Source organism: Schistocerca serialis, chromosome 6 (assembly GCF_023864345.2).
Source record: "Schistocerca serialis cubense isolate TAMUIC-IGC-003099 chromosome 6, iqSchSeri2.2, whole genome shotgun sequence".
Lineage (NCBI taxonomy): Eukaryota > Metazoa > Arthropoda > Insecta > Orthoptera > Acrididae > Schistocerca > Schistocerca serialis.
The window spans coordinates 104,825,177-104,834,080 of record NC_064643.1 but is presented as its reverse complement, the minus strand read 5'-3'; the positions used below and the strand labels follow the sequence as shown (position 1 = coordinate 104,834,080).

At 42.0% G+C, this 8,904-nt stretch overlaps 1 non-coding gene across 1 annotated transcript; it reads left to right on the top strand.

Annotated features, from left to right (window-relative positions):
* The first annotated feature begins 5,771 nt into the window (after positions 1-5,771).
* Trnaa-cgc (transfer RNA alanine (anticodon CGC)) lies at positions 5,772-5,844 on the top strand. Its single transcript has one exon. It is a non-coding gene; the product is annotated as a tRNA-Ala (tRNA).
* Positions 5,845-8,904: the final 3,060 nt, after the last annotated feature.

The window sequence follows — 8,904 nt, the reverse complement described above, 5'->3', positions numbered from 1 at the left end:
CAAGAGTCAGCTGGTTTTGATTCTGTTTAAGTCCTGAGAATGTTCTAGAAGGTACAGTATTTTCAGTGATCGATGGTGACTTTATTCCAGAAGTCCATCCATTTGTGCAGCTGACATCGGATGAACCTGAAGTCACGCCCACGCCTTTGCAGTGTTCCATATCTCTAGTGACACGTGAAATGCTGAAAGTGAGACCAACAAACTAATATTTATTGTGCTCAGAAACTGGGTACAATTATTGACATTACTATACGAATCTTCCTGGAAAATTAAAACTGTGTGCCGGACGGTCCCGAGTTCGAGTCTCGGTCCGGCACACAGTTTTAATTTACCAGGAAGTTTCGTATCAGCGCATACTCCGCTGCAGAGTGAAAATCTCATTCTGGACATTACTATAGCTGAGCTAGTGCAGCTTATATGTGTGTATATGGGAATGGGCTTGGCACAGATGGCTAATAAAGGATTTTATTTGGAAAAATATTGGTGTATAATCTAGTTTCTGATATAACAGCTCGAATCTGCTTTAACAGCTAGTGTCCCTGTTGTATTCCCAGGGCTACGTTGCTGCTACTGAACTGATGAAGAAAGAGCATACGTTACTGAAAATTTAACCATGGCTTACTATGTTCGCACAAGCCTGTCTGAGAAAAATGGCTGAGCAGCATCAGTGTTGACGAAATAATGATCTCTCTCAAAGGACACAGTAATGTTCGACAATATAGTATGTGATTAAAAGAACCCGAACACCCCCAAAAACATACGTTTTTCATAGTAGGTGCATTTTGCTGCCACCTACTGCCAGGTACTCTATATCAGCGACCTCAGTAGTCATTAGTCATCGTGAGAGAGCAGAATGGGGCTCACCGCGGAACTCACAGACTTCGAACGTGGTTAGGTGATTGGGTATCACTTGTGTCATAAGTCTGTAAGCGAGATTTCCACACTCCTAAACATCTCTAGGTCCACTGTTTCCGATGCGGTACTGAAGTGGAAACGTGAAGAGACACGTACAGCACAAGCGTACAGGCCGACCTCACCTTTTGACTGACAGAGACCGCCGACAGTTGAACAAGGTCGTAATGTGTAATGTGAAAAGTGAAAAAAGGGTTTTGTGGAGTGAGGAATCACGGTACAGAATGTGGCGACCTGATGGCAGGGTGTGGGTATGGCGAATGCCTGGTGAACGTCATCTGCCAGCGTGTATAGTGCCAACAGCAAACTTCGGAGGCGATGGTGTTATGGTGTGGTCGTGTTTTTCATGGAGGGGCTTACACCCCTTGTTGTTTTGCGTGACACAATCACAGCAGAGACCTACATTGATGTTTTAAGCAATTTCTTGCTTCCCGCTGTTGAAGAGCAATCCGTGAATGGTGATTGCATCTTTCATCACGATCGAGCACCTGTTCATAATGCACGGCCCGTTGCGGAGTGGTTACACAACAATAACATCCCTGTAATGGACTGGCCTGCACAGAGTCTTGACCTGAATCCTATAAAACACCTTTGGGATGTTTTGGAATATCGACTTCGTGCCAGGTGTCACCGACCGACATTGATACCTCTCCTCAGAGTAGTATTCCTTAAAGAATGGGCTGCCATTCCCCAAGAAACCTTCCAGCACCTGGTTGAACTTACGCGTGTCAGAATGGAAGCTGTCATCAAAGCTAAGGGTGGGCCAACACCATACTGAATTCCATCATTACCGATGGAGGGCGCCATGAACTTTTAACTTATTTTCAGCCAAGTGTCCGGATACTTTTTATCACATAGTGTGTATCCAAAACAAGGCAACGAGGTGGGGTTTCAAACTGTGGGCTAGAGCCGGTTCCTCAGGATATCTGTGAGACTTTGACGACTACCAAAGCGCTGTTTCTAAGGCAACAAATCATGTAAGTAGAAAATGTCTTGTATACAACGTTGTGATGAAACTAAGTGAACCATAGGAAGGCAATGGTTTTTTTAGGATTTATGCAGACAATTTCCACACATTTTAGCGTGTTGCTCAGGACCTGATGAAGAGGGATGGGCATGATACAGGCGCAATAAGAGCTGCTAGCAATGTAGTGTTCCTTGCAAAAAACAGATGAAAGCGCAATGATGCGTTACTGTAGTTTTACAGGTTGACACAGCGGGCAAGTTCTCCATTATGAATGGTATGACAAGTGTATTACATTGTTATCTTCAGTGGTCGGTGTATAGCCAAAGAACATTGCAGAAAGACGGGATAAGACTAAGAAAGAGCATACTCTTGTGACAAGACCACATTTGTTGAAATGTACAAACGTAATACAGGAGGAGAAGGTCTTGATCATAAAATCAAGGACGTGTTGCTTGTATATTCTCTGGCACATAGTAACAATAGCGGTTGTCAATACCTGGCTGAAATATAGAAAAGACTGCGAAGCCCTGCCTGGAAAGAGTTACGAGCTAATTTTCTAAAGTAATAAAACTGCTCTGAGTAGCCGACTGAAATAAAACGAAGACTGCAAGGCCTTGTCCGAAAAGCCGTTTCAACCTAATCTTGCAAGTGTATTGATATCTGCTGGACAGTGAAAATGCGACAGGGAACATACAAGTTCTGAAGATATGTCCAAAATATTCAAGAAACCTGTTGCTCTGTGGAATAAGAAAAGGGAAAAGTACAGAAGTTGGAAGAAACAAAACAGCCCAATTCTTTCGTTCAGTGCCAAAAATACGTTTTTCTTTGATTCCACAACGATAGAAACTACCCCAGGAATTACACTATTATAGGATTGTGAACTTTGTTGTTATGGATATAATAGAGGGAAACATTCCACGTGGGAAAAATATATCTAAAAACAAAGATGATGTGACTTACCAAACGAAAGCGCTGGCAGGTCGATAGACACACAAACAAACACAAACATACACACAAAATTCAGGCTTTCGCAACCAACGGTTGCTTCATCAGGAAAGAGGGAAGGAGAGGGAAAGACGAAAGGATGTGGGTTTTATAGGAGAGGGTAAGTAGTCATTCCAAAAGGTAAGTCTTTCCGCTCCTGGGATTGGAATGACTCCTTACCCTCTCCCTTAAAACCCACATCCTTTCGTCCTTCCCTCTCCTTCCCTCTTTCCTGATGAAGCAACCGTTGGTAGCGAAAGCTTGAATTTTGTGTGTATGTTTGTGTTTGTTTGTGTGTCTATCGACCTGCCAGCGCTTTCGTTTGGTAAGTCACATCATCTTTGTTTTTAGATATAACTTTGTTGTTACATTATTAGACGTGCTTTAGTAATAAAATTATTCAGAATGCAGAGTTTGATTGTACATTTGTCTTACCCACGGCGATACCGTACCCTGAACCCCAATCTCACACATGTGTAACATATTGTAAAAATCCGGCCAGGTGTGAGTAGCACTCGGTCACTGGGGGTTCCCCGTGCAAACTTGATTTTGTATGTAGACAGTTCATCTGTTCCGTGAATTGAGGATCTGGACTATTTTTGCCTGTTATCGACACTGATACTGGCGAGATATTGGTCCCACGGACTGTTGTCTAGACAGACACCAGTATACGCATGATGTAGGAAACGCGTAACACAAATGCCGAACGTAAAGTAATTCATTTATCGGCCAGTTTCTGTCCAGAACAATGTTCACCGTACTCAAATATGCAATATCCTCTGGCACATAGTAATAATAGCTATAAACCAACCATTACATGTCATAGTTCCGCTTGACTTAAATTATGTACCTTCAATTTCCATAAATTTATGATACGTAACGCTGGTTTTGTAACTACATATTTGACTGCCGTCAACAAGGTCCTGGACTGAAACCGGTCGGTACATAAACTGCACTTAAATCGGTATCTATGTTATGTGTTTCTCACACTATCGAGAATGTTTTAATTTCATGTTTGAAGTGGGGTAACAAATGGCAAAAGAAACAGTTTTTTCGTATTGTATAACTATAAATTAACGATTTTCTGATTTTTTATCTTTACTTGAACTCAGAAGAAACCATTCTTTTTGCTATATTTCATGATTCTCCGTCAAGGGAACGTACACTATTGGTTTTAATGAGTGAGTTTGCGAATATCAAAATGTGTGGCATAAATTGCCGTATCTTTTGACTGAATTGGTTCAGGAGCACAAAACTTTTAAAGCAGCAAGGGATTTTAGACCTTAGCACGTGACATAAATTTCACACTGATACGTCTACCCGTTCCTGAGAAAAAGAGGTCTTAACAGACGGAGGGACAGACAGAAAACAAATGACACACCTTTTTTTCATTGTGATACAATTACGAATTAACAATTTTTGGATTTTTCCTTTGGCTGTAGTTTGAAACCTTATTCGCAAAGTTCACGATTCAGGTCAACGGGAAGTATCCTTTACGTTTTGACGAGTGAGCTTGCGACTGTCAAAATGCGTGATATAAATTGCCGTCTCTTTTGACTGCATTGACTTCGATGCTGACGTTTATCGTACCGCAAAGGCAGCATAGAACTACGAATTCAACGTAAATTTCAACTTGATAAGCCTACCCATTCCTGAGGAGAAGTGGGTCTGACGAACAAAGAGAGTGTCTTGTAACAAATGAAAAATATTTTTTTTTTAGTTTTATATGATTACAGATTAACAATCTTCAGATCTCGTCCTTTGGTTGTAGTGTGAAACATTGCTTGTTGGCAAATTTCATGACTCTAGGACAACGAGAAGCACCCTATAGGTTTTGATGGGTGAGTTTCAAAATATGTGACATAAATGGGAGTATATTTTGATTGAATTCACTTAGATACTTCACTATTTTACATCGCCAAGAGGCCGTATATCTTAATATGTGACATAAATTTCAGCTTGGTACATGTACTCGTTCCTGAGAAAAAGGATTTTGAAAAGTTAAACAGACAGACGGCCAACAGGAAGTGATCAATAACTTTGTCTTGGAACTCTTCCATTTGGTCCTTGTTTGCACAGAAAAACAAATATCATAAACCGAGTCCGCCTTGATGCAAAACACTTTGTTATTTATTTACTTGTTTATTCCCGAAACTAGTTTCGGCGACAAACATCGCGAACATCAGTGTGCGTTTTTTTTATCTAAAACATGCGGAAAATAGCGTAATTATACAAACACAGTAACACGTTATTACATTTTTACTATTCGTTTTTTGAAATAGTTTTCTTTGGATACTTTTATACTAAGAACCTTCAACATCGCAGCGCGTCAGCAATCGTTGTTTAATATATTAAAAAAGTAGAAACCCGCCTCGATTGCGAAAAAAACACCTAGTGTTAACCTAGGTTTCGTCGTAGATAACTACACTTCTTCAGAACAATAAAACCCACAAGTACCTAAGAAGACCTTTGTCAATGATTAAAAGAACGCCATAGCTATACATTCATAAACGAAAAAAAGTAAAACACAAACAGCACATATGTACAAAGTCTAAACCGTTACTTAACTTAATTGTGTAACCTCCACCTCACATTGAGTTTATGGCGGGTCATGGCCCATCGAACATAGGCCGGTGTGAGGTGGAGGTTACACAATTAAGTTAAGTAGTGGTTTAGACTTTGTACACATGTACTGTTTGCGTTTTCCCTTTTATTCGTTTATAAATGTATAACTATTGTGTTCTTTTAATCATTGACAAAGGTCTGCTTAGGCACTTGTGGGTTTTATTGTTCTGAAGAAGGTGCTTTTTTCGCAATCGAGGCGGGTTCCTAGTTTTTTTAACTTTCATAATACCTTTTTTATTGTATGTTATGGCATGTTTTTTAGGGTAGCAATGTTAACCCTGGTGCTGTGGTGGTGTAATGGTCAGCATTGGTGCCTCGCAAGCACGAAGACCTGGGTTCGAGTCCCGGCCGCAGCACAAATTTTAATCCATTTCTTCTGCTTCAATCATTATCGCAGATTATTGTCGCTGTTTGCGACATATTTTCTGTGACCCTGTAAAGGTTCCGATTATACCGATTGATGTACAGAACCGTAAAAAGACTTAGAAATGGGGAAAAAAAACGCTACAGTTGTTCATTTTTCGTCTGCTAACTACAGTCTACAATAAATATTAATTGCTGTGGGTCCTAGGGGGACGTCTTTTGTGATATAATAACTTATCTGTACCTTTATCGGGTCTCTGGAACCGCTTCTCGTTCGCAGCGCCAGGAGTTTGTAGTAGTTGCGCGGCCGTGGTTGTGGGAGGAGAAGCCGGCAGCCGCGGCGCCTGCTGACGCGTCGGCGTCCCGGGCTGACGCAGGCGCACTGCTCCCTCGCGTGGGACCCTCGGCGCACAGTGTCCTTTCTCAGCGACAGGCGACGCCGCGCCGCGCCTGCCGGCTCCTGCGGCCTCAGCAGCCACACACTCCAGCCGGGGTCACTCACTCACTCACTCTGCTCCTCTGACGTGAACCGCGGCGAGCGCGAGCGTAACGCCTCCACACTCATGTGATACCACGTTTGTTCTGGCGGTACTTAACAAATGCTTAGAACAGTGTCGTAGACTTTCTGTCACTGCGTACCAATATAAATCCCGGCCGGAGTGGCCGAGCGGTTCTAGGCGCTTCAGTCTAGAACTGTACGACAGCTACGGTCGTAGGTTCGAATCCTGCCTCGGGCATGGGCGTGTGTGGTGTCCTTCGGTTAGTTAGGCTGAAGTAGCTCTAAGTTCTAGGGGACTGATGACCTCAGATGTTAAGTCTCATGGTGCGCAGAGCCATTTGAACCATCCACTATAAATTTTTCACCTTCTAAAGAAAGGCTGAGATGAGAAAGACTGGGGGTGGGGCTTGCCGGAAGCTGAGCGACGGCTGCTGCGGTGACGGGGAACGGTGGGAGGGGAATAATTTTCCCATCTCGCTCATAATTGACAACACGTGGTTTTTGCGTCGTGTCGATCTATTTCTGAGTGTGGTAGAAATGTGACACACCCAGGCAATGAGGTTTCGTGGAAGTATTCCTTTACGTAGTTGTTCGTGTTTACATATCGTATTAATTTGTAGCAAATAATATGAAATTTAATTCAGCCGCTTATCATACAAATATTCAACTAGTAAAAGAGGGACGACATTTGAAATATTTATTAAAATTTTATGCTACCTTTCATAGTTGCTGTTAGGTGTTGCTTTAGGCTGTTTAATTGCGTCCTTGGAGGTAGAAGTTTTCTGGCTTAAAAATCTGTTCGTGGTTAATTAAGTGCAACTTCGCATCACAACCATAGTAGCCAAGACCTGTTGTTGTGGTCTTCAGTCCTGAGACTGGTCTGACGCAGCTCTCCATGCTACTCTATCCTGTGCAAGCTTCTTCATCTCCCAGTACTTACTGCAACCTACATCCTTCTGAATCTGCTTAGAGCATTTCTTGGTCTCCCACTACGATTTTTACCCTCCACGCTGCCCTCCAATGCTAAATTGGTGATCCCTTGATGCCTCAGAACATGTCCTACCAACAGGTCCCTTCTTCTTGTCAAGTTGTGCCACAAACTCCTCTTCTCCCCAATTCTATTCAATACCTCCTCATTAGTTATGTGGTCTACCCAGCTAATCTTCAGCATTCTTCTGTAGCACCACATTTCGAAAGCTTCTATTCACTTCTTGTCTAAACTATTTATCGTCCACGTTTCACCTCCATACATGGCTACACTCCATACAAATACTTTCAGAAACGACTTCCTGACACTTAAATGAATACTCGATGTAAACAAATTTCTCTTCTTCAGAAACGCTTTCCTAGCCAGGAACCAGCCCACTGTAATACGCACACTCCGGTTCCAGACGCTGTACTTTGTATATGATGCCATTTAACGTAAGCACAACAAAGCGACAATAACAACAATGAAACATTCAGTATGTAATGACTACTGCAGTGCCATACGCTGGTATATCGCGTATTTTGACAACAGTTTCAAAGCGGTATGAAAATTTCCGAATAACTATCGACAAGAGCCGATCAAAATATCGCCACCATCAAAATAAGATAAATCATTTGGCGACTGAGGCAGCGACTGGAGAGAATACAATCCGACCTTCTTCTATCCTGCGTACAGTCAGAAATAGACATCCTGCGGTAAATCCATTATCTGCAACACTGTACAGATGCTACTTTTATCAATCAGTTTTCTCTCTATCATTTTACTTTAAAAATAACGTCATATAAAACTATGTTTTTTTTTCCTAACATCAGTATGCGTTTCGTTCACTTGTACGCGAACCATCTGAAAAGTCCTTGCGCGCCACCGTGTACCACCGTATGGGAACCCATGGCTAAGAGCAATAAAGCACAGAAAACCAAAAAAAACTCCGAAATTAGGAGTCATTGACACTCGTATCCGACATAAATCACCCAAGAGCAGGGCAGGGCGAATGTTTCGACAATAACTGCCACTAGTGCTGGTGGAACGTCAAGAAAATCATCAAACAAACGTCTTTCACAGATCGCGAGACAAAAATCAACAGACAATGTGTGTAAACTGTGTCCTTTATGGTGCCGTATTTTAACTGGCCAGTGTACTAGGCCAGTGTTGTCAATACACCACGCGGATTCTATGCGAGTGTGACTCAGCTGCCGGGCTGCCGAGCTGCATGAAACCAGTCTTTTGACTGAAGACCATAACATACGAAATATTTTCTTGTTGAATTCCTCCACAAAATAAAGGAAGGAAAAAAAATTGTCGGTTAATACATTTTCGCTGTTCATACAGTAAAACTTCAACATCAGGCATGACGTTTTAATTTATCACTTCTTTTCTACTAACTATGGTAATCGGAACAGGTTTGCAGACGGTATCCACATACACCACTGAATGTACCTCTAAATGTCATATCACTGTACCATTCATAGTCCGGGAGATATGACTTCATAAACATTGAGATGCTTTTCTTAAAGTTACTTCAGAGGACTGGAGATGGGAGTTTGGGGTTAATAGTACTTACATTAC